Genomic DNA, 16,470 nt, shown 5'->3' with positions numbered 1-16,470 from the left:
TTTAAATCAATAATCTCAAAATTTTGAAATAGTCTAAGAAAAAGATCATACACACATTTTGGATTATGTATCTGTAAAAAGAAAATCTCACAAAAATTTAACATAATTGTGCTAAATTAAAATTCCCTCTTATTTTGAAAAAAAAAAAAAAAAAAAAAGGAGGAATAGATGAACCTGACATAAATCTTTTTCAACTAGTATGGAAACTAAATAATAAAGCTCAATTCCATCTAAGAGCTAATCATTCTCATTTATTCCTATAGTAACAGTGCTAATATCAGCAAACTACCAATTTTTCCTAAATTCAGTATTTGTTATATTATTAAAGTTTAGGTGAAAGAAAACTATTGAAACCTTAGAAGATAAACAGATTATCAAATCCACATAGAAAAAGAGTTGCTTTTGAAACAAAAATGAAATGTTTAAATCAAAGCAAAGAACATTCTAAAAACCAATAGGTAAATCATCAAAGCAAAGTTTATACTTTTCAGCACATTTTTCCCACCATAGAAAAAAACAAGACAAACAAAAACTACTATTAAAAACAAAACAAAACAGGTACTTGATGTCTGAATTAATAGAGTTAATAATTAAAATAAGTAGTATCCCTAACCAAGTGTCACTTCTTACCAGAAATAATTATAGTTTTTCTGTTAACCAGATTCCATAATTCTCATTGTTTTCAAAATATTTAGAAAAATAATTTCTCATCACATCTGAGTCCCAGACTCTTGCATTAAGCTGCATCTCTATATAAAACCACCTCCTTCCCTTAGAAGTGAACCAATTTTTTAAAATTTGGAAATAATAAAAGTATAAAAACTATTAAGATGATGAATATATCCTAAATTATTATTTGCATCTTTTTAATTTAAAAAAGAATTAACTTGTGAAAGTTCCCCATCTCTTTTCTAAAGTAAAAACGCACACTAGTTTAAAATATATTATTCTAGAAAGGGCAGTCCTAGAGATATTAATGTACTAAATTTTGCACAAATTTTCAAATTTGGAAATGAGAATGGAGAAAAGTTAGAAATTTGTTTTAGTTTTCTGTCTTTTTATATTTCAAAGTTGTTAAATTCACTTTGGAAACATTAAGATTTCAGAGTTTAAGATTATTTGTAGTATATTATTTTTTGTATATATTTGTTATTAAAAAATAAAAAACAAAAACTAACCGGCAGGCAGAAAACTAATATGCAAAAACATACTTTAAACCCAATCCTCAGGGTTATAAACTAAGACTGCCAAACTAAAGTAGAAATTTCTCTAAGTAAACTGACAGTGACACCTCTCCTAAGCTTTAAAAATACATGCACCTGGTCCTCAAATAATGTCGCTTTGTTCTAACATTGATGAGATGCAGAGGGACTTAACTAATAACAATTAGTCTATGGTAACACTGGTTCCATTATATGTCATTTGGCTTGAAGTCACAGAACCTATCAATGGTGTCAAGTTAGGACTCACTGTGCACACCAAACTGTCTCTAGTAATTCTGTTGTTGTTTGGCAAATTTTTGTGTGAATTGCCTGTTGAGTTTCATTTAGGTCAGAGATGCAGGCTTTTCGGTCACTAGGAAGTATGAAGACGGAGAATACGAACACAACTGCTCCAATGTGACGATAGCTGCTCATTTCATGCAGGGGCTTTTATGCAGAATCTGAATCACAGTGGTTTTACAATAAAAGACTTTCAGCTTCTACTTCTGCACAACAGTTTCTTTATAGCATCCTTATTTGAAGGCTAAATGACTTCAGTTTTAAAATTTTTAAATCTGTCATACATTTATTACCCTAAAACTTTTATTCCTATGACATAAATTTATTGAAATAAACAATTACATATTATGTTGTGCTCTCCAGGCTATAGTTTTGATTGAAGTGCATGCACAGGACTTCTTTATTTGTAAGGGGCTTCCCTCAGCAGTTAGGTAAGTTCTGAAAGCCAACCAGAAGGGTCCTTCTCTGTGGCTTCTGGGACTAATATGGCCAAGCTCCAAAGTCCCTTGCTAAAAATAGATGAAGGGAGCAAGCCCAATTTTGGAATAAGCCAAGATCTATGCTATGTTCACAGATGTATATGGATCATATAGTGAGGGAGGCTTTTCTATAACTTATAAGTCAAAAGAGAAGCAGATGCTAAAAGTTGTATTTATTCTGTTCACTGAAGTACTAAATTTTATAACAATTTATATGATTATAGAAACCGATCGCACAAAAACGTTTGCAATGGTATGCTAGACATATACCATAAAGATTGGGAAAACAAATATAAAAATTATCCAATCCTGTAAAAAAATATACCTCAGATCACAAAATCTGGGAAACAGGACACTAACCATTCTTAAATCCAACCCTTTCATTTTAGAGATGACTAAAAGCCTCCTGAAATGTTAAGAGATTTAAAAGAAACTTGAGTCTCAAAATGAGCAAAGGATAGTCTTAAAACTGAGATGGGGAAAGTAAAGGGGGAAAAAATAAAAGAAGAATATTCTAAGAAACAAAGTACTGCAATGTCTGGCTTAGGAAGAAACAGGAAGAAAGACAGAAAATTGCCGATACAGTGAAAATGAAGAAACAATGTATAACAGGCAAGAATGCAGACACATGCACACGGAGTCCCACTGAAGAAAACTACCATTCTAATGCACTCTTTAGCAGAAAACGTTTTAGTAACAACTTACTAAAACTTTTGGCGATAAATCTGGGGCTACTACTGTCCCAAGAACCACTGTCCTCCGTCACAGCCACTGTCCTGGAAGTAAAGCCCCTGCAGAAAACAGAGCCGATCCGCCCGGAACATGGCATTTTCTCTGCCTCGGAGTGCGCGGCGTCTCCATTCTCGTGGAAGAGAGAACCTCAAAATGACAGGCCGCCCTCACGACCTGTCAATTACCGAGATGAGTGGAGCCCAATCGCGCGCCGTGACGTGTGCCTGCTACCTGTGAGCCCGCAAAGCCCCAGAGCGGGGCTCCACCGGGCACCGGGCACGCCTTTGTTGTCCCCAAACCACGGAAGCTACCGGAGTTCAGTCGAACCCAGCGCCTCCGGGAACACTCCCCCCCCCCCCCCCCAGGCCTGGACAACCTGCCCAGCTGGGGGGTTTACAGCACAGCCCTCTGCGAGCCGCGAAAAGGCGGGAGAGCCCCAGGCAGAGCACAAATGTCACCTACTGGTTCCGGGAGGGGTCAAAGGCGAGGGAAGTTGGAGGACAAGTGCCCAGCGCCCTGCTTCGCGGTGGAGGACGACGACCACCGTGAGGTCGCGCGCGGGCCGCCCTGCCGGGCGAAAGGACAGCGAGGTCTCGGGGCCAGGGGTCCGGGAAGAGAGGTGCTAAAAACGGAGAGTATGGGGGGAGGGAGGGAACGAGAGGCAGTGGCGGAAGGAAGCGCTGCAGCAAAAGGCAAGAAGCCGGTGCCTGGGAAAGGTGGGTGAGGCTGAGGGAAAACAGCGAAGCGAAAGGCGCGGGGAAGGAGAAGCTGAGGTGAAAGCGGCGAGGCCAGCGAGAGGCACGGGGCTGAGGTGAGGGGAGCTCAGCAGGGACAAGGGGCAGGCAGAGAGAGCCCCCGCCCACAGGGGCCAGACCTCTCGGCCCGTCCCCCTCCGGGCAGCACCCGTCCGGCCGCCCTCAGACCCTGTCGGCTGCGCAGACTCACCCAAGGGCTGCAGGGGCCCCGCTGCAGGACATGGGGACCGCTCCGGACCCACAGTAGAACCAAGCGAGTGGAGGAAACCGCGGCGTTAGCGTGACCCGGAAGCGCATCCCTAGAAAACGGAAGTCACCGTCCTGGGTCACCTCACAATCCACACCTCGTTCCGCCAGGAGCCTCTGGGCGCATGTGTCAGGCCTCACGGGGCGGGGCTGAGAAGCATCTAGGCCACGCCCAGACCCCGCCCACCTCAAACTGCCCCGCCCCCAGCCCCAGCCCCGGCGAGCCCCACCCTGGTTACGCCTCTCTCGGTGCCTCTCAGGTACCTGGTGCTGATAGGCTAGTTTTTTGTTTGTTTATTTGTTTGTTTGTTTTTTCTTGCCCCAGGTCTCAGGTGGCGGTGAGGGACTCTTTCCTGAGAACTTGAAGTTTTAAAAAATATATTTTATTTATTTTTAATAGAGAAAAAGGAAAAGGGATAGAGAGTTAAAAGCATCGACCAGCTGCCTCCTGCACACCCCTTACCAGGGATGTGCCAGCAACCAGGATACCTGCCCTTGACGGGAATCGAACCTGAAACCCTTGAGTCTCAGGCTGCCGCTCTAGCCACTGAGCCAAACCGGTAAGGGATGATAGGCTAGTTTTTGCTCAGGCTTCAGTGCTCCGTTGAAAAACACTTAAGCACTCAATTTTTCTAGAAGGACTCTTAAAATGCGTGTAATTTCTGCCTCCCTAAAGCGAACATGAGGAGAAATGCATTTGGTAGGTTTGGGAAAACTGTGGAAGGAATGTGGAAAGTTTTTGAAGACACTTGTGGGGCGGCTAACCCAAGGTGATGTTTTTATCGCCAATATTAGCTTATACTAATATTGCATTGAGCTTACAATTAACTTCTATTTTGTGCACATTATTTTATGTAATTATTTTGTCAGACACAAAAATTTTAAAGTCTTCGTTAACTTTAAATTCCTACCCAAATATGGGTTGAATTCAGGTTTGTGGCAGCCTGAAATGTATTCAAATTGAATACATTTCAGGCTGCCACAAACACAAAGTCCGGAAAATACTACTAATTAACTGCTTGATATGCCTCTCTCTTCTCTTCTCTTCATTTTCTTTTTTAAAATTATTTTTTAATATTTTTATTTTAAACTATATTTTATTGAGTTTTTACAGAGAGGAAGGGAGAGGGATAGAAAGCTAGAAATATCGACGAGAGAGAAACATTGATCAGCTGCCTCTTGCACACCTCCTACTGGAGATGTGCCTGCAACCAAGGTACATGCCCTTGACCGGAATCAAACCCGGGACCTTTCAGTCCGCAAGCTGACACTCTACCCACTAAGCCAAACCGGTTTCGGCTCTTCTCTTCATTTTCTCTTCTCTCTCTTTTTTTTTTTTTTTGTTTTTTTGTTGTTGTTGTAAATTTTTGGCTGTAGTCTTGATTACCTCTTCCTATGATACCAATTTATTGAGTAATATTATTATGTAAGATCTTTGACACATCTCTCTCACCCCACATTCATCATCAAGTTCTCCACAACCTGCCTTTGAAATCTGCCCAGGATCAGACCATTTCCCGCCTCAGTAAATGTGTGACTGTTTGCCTACCTTTTTATACCCTTGCCTTCCCACTATATTTACACAGCAGCAGTAGGCTGCAGTCAAAACCTTAACCAGATCATGTTGCTCCTCCAATGAATTTCTATTTTAAAGTGAAAAGCAAAATTTTTACATTGGCCTAAGGGCGCTCGAGATTTGACCCATACACCCTCATCCCCACTACAACTAACCTCATCTCCTACTCTCTCAATTCTCTCTCTACTCAAGGCATAATGGTCTGTTTGCTGTTCCTCAAACCTGCACCTTTGTGTTTGCTGATCCCTCTGCTAGGAAGGCTCTTCCCCCTGATCATAGCATCACTCACCCTAACTCCTCCTGTATATCTTTGTTCAGCTGTCACCCTCTCAATGAGACTTTCCCTGACACTGTTCTCTTCCCCTCACACTATATTTAAAATGGAAGCACCACCACTATCCTCCCTGAATTTCCTAACCCAGTTCCCCTCTTAACTTTTCTCTTATAACATTTACCCCACCCAACAATTTGCTAGTGAACTTGGCTTCATGCCTCTCTCCCCACACTCACACATACCAGAAGGCAAGTTCCCTGAGGGCACACATGTTTGTTATGTTCATGGAGATACTTCAGCACCGGAACAGAGCCTGACACATTGTAGGCACCCAATAACTATTGGTTGAATGAATGAAAGAATAAATTGCTCACCAACTTGGCTATTGCTGGCCTGAAACCATGCAAGCTGAGCCACCAACTCCACCAGGGGGTGCAAATGACTAACCAATGTTGCATCCCCAGAAGTTGCTCCTAAAGCACAGACATGCTCATTAATTCCAAACAGAGCTACAGAAAGGCACACAAATTCCTCCCCGGAGCAAAGAGTACTGTACCTACTAGCATTAAAAACCCTCCAATGGCCGAAATCGGTTTGGCTCAATGGATAGAGCGTCAGCCTGCGGATTGAAAGGTCCCAGGTTTGATTCCGGTCAAGGGCATGTACCTTGGTTGTGGGCACATCCCCAGTAGGGGGTGTGCAAGAGGCAGCTGATCGATGATTCTCTCTCATCGATGTTTCTAACTATCCCTCTCTCTTCTTCTCTGTAAAAAAATCAATAAAACATATTTAAAAAAATAAAAATAAAAAGTAAAAACCTTCCAATGTCTTCACAGTCCCTTGATAATAAAATCCAAGCTTTGCTTTAAAAAAATATATATATATATTATTGATTTTTTACAGAGGAAGGGAGAGGGATAGAGAGAAACATCATTGAGAGAGAAACATCAATCAGCCGCTTCCTGCACAGCCCCTACTGGGGATGTGCCCACAACCAAGGTACATGCCCTTGACCTGAATTGATCGTGGGACCCTTCAGTCTGCAGGACGATGCTCTATCCACTGAACCAAACTGGTTAGGGCAAAATCCAAGCTTTTTACTATGGTCTCCATAAGGCCCTTATTGGCTTGCCCTTCTTAACTCTGATGTCATGCCCAACCTCCCTTCCTCTCATCTACTGAGCTCTAGCCATTCTGTTTTTTTCTTCTTGTACAAACCAAGCTTTCTTGCCTCAGGACTTAAGCACATACTATTCTCTCTCTCTCACTCTTCCAAATGACTAGTTCTTTCTGCTACTCTCAGTTAAACTTTCCCTCTGAAGGCTTCATACAGCTTCCCATGACCTCCTGTCTCTTGTCTAAAGGAGCTCTTCCCCTTTTCACACCTTATCTTTTCTTCATAGTCCCTACTACCATCTGAATTGTTTTGTTTATCTGTCACTAGAAAATAAGCTCCATAGGGCTTTATTTTTCTTATTCACTGCTAAATTATCAGCCAGTACTATGGTTGGCATATAGTAGGTGGCATATGGTAGGTGCTCAATAAACAAAATAAATAATTACTAATATTACTAATATTTATTGAAGCTTTGCTATATGTCACTGGCTTACATAGTAAATACATAAGAGTTCATCTTTTTAATTTAACCCTTTCAAACATCTTGAGAAGTATTGTATTTTGATTATCTCCATTTTACAGATGAGGATCCTGAGGCAGGAATAAATTAAGCAACTTGCTTGAGGCCACAAAACTAGCAAGAAGCAAACCTAGGACTTGAATCTAGTCTGTATAACTTCAGAGCCCATGATTTTAACTACTGGACCATGCTCCTATCAAATTACAGAAAGAGCAATAGGTAGCTAAGTACGAATTCATATACTTACTAATTTTTTTCTCTGATGTCATGCATGTATGCTTATTGTCAGCAGGAGTGGAAATGTTTATTGGTGTGTGTTTTTCCTACTCTACTCCTGGTGACAGATCTAAGGAAATAAGGTTTTGTTTAAGCTGGGTTATAAGTACTTAGATATTTGTTATATAATATTATTTTCTGTAGATCTGAAATATTTAATTCAAAATTTAACACAAAGAACCTTCTATAAAAATAGTTCGAAATATTATAGCCAAATATTTCTAAACAAAAACCAATATGTAAATCAAAACACAAGTCTACTAAAAGTGTCTAAAAACAAGGCCTCTGAATTTGTTTCCAATTAAAAAACACACACATGGTCAGTGTTTTGTAAGTTATCAACTGTATGATCAGGGTTTTGTAACAGTTATCAATTTAAACTCTCCTAATTAACATATATGAAATACATTGGTCTGGGCTTTATTCTTTTTTTTTTAATATATTTTTTATTGATTTTTTACAGAGAGGAAGAGAGAGAGATAGAAAGTTAGAAACATCAATGAGAGAGAATCATCCATCAGCTGCCTCTTGCACACCCTCTACTGGTGCCAAACCGAGATACATGCCCTTGACCAGAATCGAACCTGGGACCCTTGAGTTCACTCTGTCCGCTGAGCTAAACCGGTTTCGGCTGGACTTTATTCTTATTGATGTTCTCTATTGTATCTAAGACAATCCTATTATAAACATGATAGTTGAACCTTTAAAAGCAATCTATAGTTGGTAGGGTTGTAAAATGGTTCAAACAGCAAGGCAATTCCTCAAACACACACACACACACACACACACACACACACACACACACACAAATAAATAAATAAAAACAACTGCCTGGGCCAGCAAGACTCAGTGGTTGAGTGTGGACCTATGAACCAGGAGGCCATGATTCCATTCCCAATCAGGGCACATGTCCAGGTTGCAGGTTCAATCCCCAGTGGGAGGCATGCTGGAGGCAGCAAATCAATGATTCTCTCTCTCTCATCATAGATGTTTTTGTCTCCCTCTCCTTTCCTCTCTGAAATCAAATTTTAAAAAAAATTAAAAAGACTCATTCTTATACACCCACAACTTCTCATGGCTTCTCCATCTAAGACCTGGCATCCGAGAAGGTCCAGTTCCTAGGCAGAGGGACTTGGACCCAACAGTTAGTGCAATGGGCAGGGTTTGAGAAGGAACCTGCCCTGATAGTTGGCGTAGTCGAGCAGAATTCAGAAGATATGTGGACTCAGAGCAGCAGTGCTCCAGCTGTGCTCTTGCTGTTCCTGACTGATACCCTTCTACCTTTCCCTAGTCACTCCTCCTTTCATTTCTCTGAACCTTCATCATCCTGAAATTGGTAGTGGGGCGACACAGGGCAAAAGAGCTGTCCCTGAGACTCAGCCGCCCCCAGGTGGCCCTGATCAGATGCCAATTTGGTCAGAAGCCAGACTTGCTGTTTAGAAAAATACATCCGTTCTGGGCACCACTACCTAAGGGGAAACTATCAAAGGCTTCAAAAAAATAGCAGTCAAGATGATTAAAGAGTTGGAAAATAGGGCCTGTGCACCTAGGTTGTTTATGTTAAGGAAGTGGAGGCAGAAAGGGCAAGGCTGGGCTGCTGAGAAACAGTTTTGAAAGAGTCAGAGCCAAATAAAATACAAAAAAAGATACTGGTAAATCTGTGCTGCAGGGTAGGAGGGGTGAATGGCAGGGCAGTGGAAGGATCCTGGCAGGCCCATCGAGACCAGGGCCTGAGATCAGTTTGACCTCTTCCAGAAAAAGAAGGCAAAACTATCCACACAAGACTGCTGGGCCCTTCCTGGGCTTTGGAAGGGGACTGTGCAGGTCAGGGCCTGAAGCGTAAGCTCTGTTGATTTCACAACAAATTCGCCTCTAAGAGTGTAATGAGTAGCTGGAAACAGGGTGGAGACTCTGGCCACAGCTCTTGAGGAACTGAGTCCTCTGTCCAGCAGCCTGTGAGGAACTGAATCCTGCCCAATGTCATGTGAGCTAAGAAACAGATAGTTTCCAGTTCAGCTTTAAGATGCCCAAGGCCTCAGCTGAGCCATGCCTGTAGGCCTGATCCACAGAAACTGCAAGAGAATGGGCGTGTGTTATTTTAAGCTACAACATTTTGGACGTATTTGTTATGCAGCAGTAGATGACTAATACACAAGTGGAGTGGTGCAAATAAGCACAGTGTGTGATGGGTGCACCTGGGAAGGTCTGTGATGGTTTCTGAGAGGAGGGCAGGCTTGCATCACATTTCAGAGGGTAGAGAGGCATCAGTTAGGGGAAGAAGCAAGAGACAGCATTTCCAGGTAGAGTGTAGCCATAGATGGTTTGGCTCAGTGGATAGAGCATTGGTCCCAGGTTAGATTCTGGTCAAGGGCATATACCTTGGTTGCAGGCACATCCCCAGTAGGGGCTGTGCAAGAGACAGCTGATTGATGTTTCTCACTCTTTATCCCTCTCCCTTCCTCTCTGTAAAAAATCAAATCAATTATATATATATATTTTTTAAAGCAAAGCTTGAGTTTTATTCCCAAGGGACTGTGAAGACATTGGAGGGTTTTTAATGCTAGTAGGTACAGTACTCTTTGCTCCGGGGAGGAATTTGTGTGCCTTTCTGTAGCTCTGTTTGGAATCAATGAGCATGTCTGTGCTTTAGGAGTAACTTCTGGGGATGCAACATTGGTTAGTCGTTTGCACCCCCTGGTGGAGTTGGTGGCTCAGCTTGCATGGTTTCAGGTCAGCAATAGCCAAGTTGGTGAGCAATTTATTCTTTCATTCATTCAACCAATAGTTATTGGGTGCCTACAATGTGTCAGGCTCTGTTCCGGTGCTGAAGTATCTCCATGAACATAACAAACATGTGTGCCCTCAGGGAACTTGCCTTCTGGTATGTGTGAGTGTGGGGAGAGAGACATGAAGCCAAATTCACTAGCAAAATTGTTGGGTGGGGTAAATGTTATAAGAGAAAAGTTAAGAGGGGAACTGGGTTAGGAAATTCAGGGAGGATGGTGGTGGTGCTTCCATTTTAAATATAGTGTGAGGGGAAGAGAACAGTGTCAGGGAAAGTCTCATTGAGAGGGTGACAGCTGAACAAAGATATACAGGAGGAGATAGGGTGAGTGATGCTATGATCAGGGGGAAGAGCCTTCCTAGCAGAGGGATCAGCAAACACAAAGGTGCAGGTTTGAGGAACAGCAAACAGACCATTATGCCTTGAATAGAGAGAGAATGGAGAGAGTAGAAGATGAGGTGCTTTTTTCTTTTCTTTTTTTCCTTTTATGTTTGTAACAAGACGTCTGGAGATAGGTAGCCTCTGGCCTTGGCTCTCTCTGGCTCAGGATCACCACAATTCTTTTGGCCTTCCACTCATTCTTGTCACCCCACTGTCATAGGATGGCTGCCTCTGCCTGGGGCATTACACCCACATTCAAAGCAAAAAGAACAAGTAAGGGGATGCTCCAGTCATGGATGACTCTTCACCAGGAAAGCAAAAGCTTTCCCAGAAGTACCCCCATGGTGTTACGTGGACACTCCCATCTGAAAGGAAGGCTGGCGACATAAGAAACAGAAATTTCATAATTGGCTCAGAAAATCATGATTTATACCTTGACTACACCTAAACTCAGAGGTCTTTCAACAAAGAAAACGGGAGAAGGAACATTGGATTGGTGACTAGCCGCTGTCCCTTTTAGACAGGACATGGTGCTGCCCACTTTGTCACAGTCCCCTCATTCCTTCTAATCTGATACCCAGATGGCTTTATCCCATCACCTGCTAGCCCTGGAACTCATCTGAGCTTTCAACACATGAATATAAGGCTCAGGATTAGGAAGTGTGAAAAAATTGCTCATTTTCCTCATTATCCATTCTTTCCTTCTTCCTTCTAGTAACAAAGTAACCTTCACCTCGCTCCCCAGCTCAAAATAATATTTCCCAGCCTCCCTTGCAGCAAGCTGGGTGTGACCATGCAAGTACTCAACATTGGAAAGTGAATAGCATTGATATAAGCATCACATCTCCTACATCATTTCTTTAAAAAAAAAAAAAAAAAGTTGTTAGCCATCTGCCTCCTCTTTTTCTCTTTTCCCAGGGGCTAGGAATTAGATGGAGAAGTGGAGAACTTGCTTTGACAATGTCCTAGGAAAACACAGAACAACAACCTTCTTTGGTTCTTTGATCAACAGCCAAGTTCCCTGAAAGGACGGGAGTTAGTTAAGCTCTGGGAATCCCACCCACAGAAACATCTAGTTTCTCTATCCGGCAGATTCACCTGGAGGGTTTGTTAAAACACAGATTGCTCAGAACTGTGTTGAAAGAATTGTGAGGAAATATCGGCGCTTGAGAGCAAGAGTAAAGAACGCCCAAGGCCAAGTTCACTGGCATCAGAATTTCACACGAAATCAGACCTCGGCATAAGGTAAATTCATTAACTTTATGAATTAATAAGTAAGTGTTTTAAGACCCTTAAATATTCAAGGCCTACGGCATGCGGGGGAGTGAGGAGGACCAGAGATACGTAAGATACAGTCTCTAGCATGAAGTCCACAGAGTTTGCTTTTGGGATCTAAGGTATAAATACATAACAAATCATGTAACAGTGCAAAAGTTGAATAAATATTCACAATTAAAAACAAAAAGCACAGCCCTAGCTGGTTTGGCTCAGTGGCTAACACATTGGCCTGTGGACTGAAGTGCCTCAGGTTCGATTCTGGTCAAGGGCACATGCTCAGGTTAAGGGCTCCATCCCCAGTGGGGGGGTTGCATGAGGTAGCCAATCAGTGATTCTCTCTCATCTATGATTTTTTTTCCTCTTTTTCTCTCCCTCTCCCTTCCTCTCTGGAATAAATAAAAATATATTTAAACACTCACACACTCACACACACACACACACACACACACACACACACACCACACCCCAGATTGTTGGGGCCAACCCCAAGGATTTCCGATTCAGCAGATGTAGGGTGGGGCCTTGGAATCTGTATTTCTAACACGTTTCCCCATGCTGATGCGGCCGGCCCAGAGACTACATATGAGAACCACCGATCTGTAGTGAACCCATCAAAGGCCTCAGCTCCAGCTACCTGTTACCCAGCATGTCTCCACCCCCAGTCCTTCCAAAGTCCTGAGAAAGTCCAGCAGACTCTGAGCTGAGTCACTGCTGTGGTCAGAGAGGCAGACTCCTGTGATTGACAGCCCTGCGAGCATCACACAGGGTGGCTGTGGGAGGAAAGTCCCCCCCAAAAAGGAATGCTGGGCACCAAAAGCAGATGTCCTTGAAGTGGTCATTGGCCAAGCTGAATTCACAACTCTCTCCATCTGAAGCAAGATCTGCGGTAGCAACTTCTCTTAAGACAGAAAGTTTCAGAAGAGGAAATTTAAAGTTCAAAGGGGGAGGGGGAGAGGAAGGAGTAGGTAGATACCTATGAACCATTAATCTCTATTTAAACCCTATTCTATTGATATTTTCCTGATCAAGAGAGGAGGCTGGTAATCAATTTCATAGAAGCTTGAGGAGGCAATAGACCGTGCTGGGCAGGCCACTGCCCAGGCCAGCGTGCCATCGTGCATGCTGTGACTCTCCTCAGCCTCAGAAAGACGTACGCTGATAGTTCCTAAAAAGCCAAAATTTGCCGAAACCAGTTTGGCTCAGTGGTAGAGCGTCGATCTGCGGACTAATAGGTCCCAGGTTCAATTCCGGTCAGGGGCATGTACGTTTTTTGGGAGCCAGCAGAGTTGAGGCAAGCAACTCAGTCTTAAGAAAATAGAATTAAGTTCCTTCTAGCAGAAGTTATGCGGTGCCCTGAGGGTTTGGCCAGAAGATAAGATTAACCTAACCTGCCGCTTAGCATCTTCCTGCCGCTTAGCAACTTCCCCTTCCTGATCCTCCCCCCTAGATAGCCCAGCCTTGGAATGTTGCACCTTGGAATGTCACACCTCCCTGGCAGTTAGCCAATCCTGTGTTGCCAGATGCCAAAAACCCCTCTGCATAGGCAACCCTGCCCCCCTTTGTTTCTGCTGTATAAATACAGCCATTTCAAAGAATAAAGTTGAGGCTTGATCAGAACCTTGTCTTGCCTCCATTCTTTTGCGTTCCTTGTTTGTTTCATTCTCTTAGGTGGTTCCTGCGTGCCCCCGTTGTTGCCCCGCGGGCCGGGACATACGTTGGTTGCGGGCACATCCCTGGTACGGGGTGTGCAAGAGGCAGCTGGTTGATGTTTTTCTCTCATCAACATTTCTAGCTCTCTCTCTCCCTTCCTCTCTGTAAAAAAAATCAATAAAATAAAAAAAAAGCCAAAAAAAAATTTTTTTTTTTGCATCCCATTTTATATGCTCACAGCATGTATGTTGGTTGCAGGCACATCCCCGGTAGGGGGTGTGCAAGAGGCAGCTGGTCGATGTTTCTCTCTCATCGACGTTTCTAGCTCTCTATCTCTCTCCCTTCCTCTCTGTAAAAAAAATCAATAAAATTTTTAAAAAGCCACAAAAAAAATTTCTTTTTGCATCCCATTTTATATGCTCACAGTGAATTTTCTCCTTCAGAAAAACTTTGTAAAGAAAAAAACTTTATGTTGTGTTTTTTTTTTTTGTTGTTGTTGTTGTTTTGCTTTTTTTTTTTTTTGTTAGCCTGAGCAACCAAAACTGTAGTTGAGTAAGTCTGGATTGTCATTTATCCAATTTCCTTCAAATGAGGCCCACCTGAGCTTACACACCAGTATGATCCTTTAGCATAGCAACATGGATATGTTAAAAACATCATGTTACTGTCTACCTAGCAATCAATAGAATACACTACATTAACAGGAGAAAGGACCAAGACTACACATGATTATTTCAATAGGTACATAAGAAACATCTGACAAAATCCAGCACCCTTTGATGATAAAAAACACTCAACAAACTAGGAATACAAGGAAACTTCCTCCACCTGAAAAAGGACACCTGCAAGAACTCCAAAGCTAACATCATACTTAGTGAAAAACTAAGTGTTTTCCCTGAAGGTGAGTTGTTACCATCAGTGGTTGCTAGGGGTTGGGGGAGGAGAAATAGGAAGCAACTGTTAATGGGTTCAGATTTTCCTTTTGAGATGATGAAAATGTCCTAAAATTAGGTAGTAACCATGGTTACACAACCTTATGAATGAATATACTAAAACCCACTGAACTGTACACTTTAAAATGGTGAGTTTTATGGTATATGAACTATATATCAAGTAAAATCTATTTATTTATTTATTTATTTATTTATTTATTTATTTTTTAAAGATAGTTGATTTTTAAAAATATATATTTTATTAATTTTTTACAGAGAGGAAGAGAGAGGGATAAAGAGTTAGAAACATCGATGAGAGAGAATCATCGATCAGCTGCCTCTCGCACACCCCCTACTGAGGATGTGCCTGCAAGCAAGGTACATGCCCTTGACCGGAATCAACCCGGGACCTTTCAGTCCGCAGGCTGACGCTCTATCCATTGAGCCAAACCAGTTTTAGCAAGTAAAATTTATTTTTTTAAAAACCATATTTACACAGAGGCAACTTGTGATTCTATGTTGCTAGAAGGACTTTGTAGTTCCTAAATCCATGCACTAACCGCTGGGGGACTGACCACAGGCAGAGGGGCCAAGACAGAGAGGCGCTGTACTACTGTGACAGACATAGATGTCCAGCAGGCACCGCAGAAGAGCACTGAACCCAACCTGAGAGTGTGAATCAGGGAAGGCTTTCTGGAGGAGGAGATATTTGAACTGGGGTTCCCAGGATAGTAATTGTTTGTGAAAGGAGTAGAGAAGCAAGAAAAGCAGTTAGCTATCTGTGTAGGCAGGAAAGGCCACACCAAACAAACAAACAAAAACCCCCAGAGTTCTGCTTTGGGCAGTCCCTGTCTCTCTGAGGTGGGGACTTTCTTGTCCTGTTTCCTCCCAGTTCTGTTCCATACTATTGCGCCATGACAAGCCATCATGTTTCCGACACAGTTATTCACTCGGGGGTTTCCAGAAGCATTCTCAGTGGCTGGGGCAGTGGCCTGCCTTCTGCCATCTACTCTGGGTGGCCATTGGCTAATCACTTCCCCTCTTTGAGATGAAGGTATCTTATCCCTAAAAGGATAGTGGGCAAAGTGACTGATGGTTGTACAGATATGTCTGTGACTGTACTAGACACCGTTGAATAGGGAAATCGTATGGCATGTGAATTATATCCCAACAAAGCGGTTGTTGTTGTTTTTAAGTTATAGCAGGTTAGGTGGTGAGGAAGCTTGGCCTAAAGCACATGTGTCAAACACAAGGCCCGAGGGCCAAATCCAGCCCGCCAGGCCTTGCAATGTGGCCCGCACCGCGCTGTCATCACTGCACTCCTCTGTCAGTTTATGACATTGTCAGTTTATGACTGTTCAGTAAACCATTCGGCCCGCGATTTAGGCTGGATTTTAGATTTTGGCCCCTTCTCTGATTGAGTTCGACACCCCTAGAAAGGGTGTAGAGCTGTTGCACTCAAGTCTTTGCTACTCTGTAGCCAGGTGACCTTGGTACTTTTCCATTTTCACTTTATCTCTCTGAACCGCATTTCCCTCAGTATAGGAGGAAAGAGTAGCCCATTTATCACATCTATTTCATATCTTGGATTCTATTTGGGATCATTCTTGACACAGTGTAAATGCCTACCCAAGCCTACTATTGGACTCCCTGAGAACTGAGGCTTCCCCACACTGAGCCCTGCCCTCAAGGGAGTACACGATTTGGGGGTGTCCTGCCAGCCATGCTCCTCTTCTCTGAAAACGCCTTTCCCACAGGAGTGGGCCTCAACAGTCCCCAGCCATAACTGAATGGACCCGGGTGGACCCCTCACCCAAGCTGCACCCGTCAACTTCCTTTTCCTAGAAATCTGGAATTAGGGAACTGAGCTGCGTTAGCAGGTGGCGCTGGAGCTGGAGGTGACAGCTCAGGCCTGGGCAGCCATTTTGCACCATGTGAATGGGGGTGCCGAGAAGCCAGAGAGGCGC

General features: G+C 43.0%; 1 protein-coding gene across 3 annotated transcripts in view; it reads right to left on the bottom strand.

Annotated features, from left to right (window-relative positions):
* Window positions 1-3,818, bottom strand: part of EYA3 (EYA transcriptional coactivator and phosphatase 3) — a 96,362-nt gene extending 92,544 nt beyond the window's left edge. For 2 of the 3 annotated variants that reach the window (XM_084874967.1, XM_084874969.1), the window contains exon 1: window positions 3,659-3,818. The gene's annotated coding sequence lies outside the window, so the exon portion shown is untranslated. Of the gene's footprint in view, window positions 1-3,175; window positions 3,515-3,658 lie in introns of those variants that run through there. The other variant, XM_084874968.1, reaches the window with a different exon arrangement.
* Window positions 3,819-16,470: the final 12,652 nt, after the last annotated feature.

This window comes from Pipistrellus hanaki, assembly GCF_964339955.1.
Source record: "Pipistrellus hanaki genome assembly, chromosome: 2".
Lineage (NCBI taxonomy): Eukaryota > Metazoa > Chordata > Mammalia > Chiroptera > Vespertilionidae > Pipistrellus > Pipistrellus hanaki.
The sequence above is the reverse complement of the archived record's forward strand: the minus strand, read 5'-3'. Positions and strand labels throughout refer to the sequence as shown.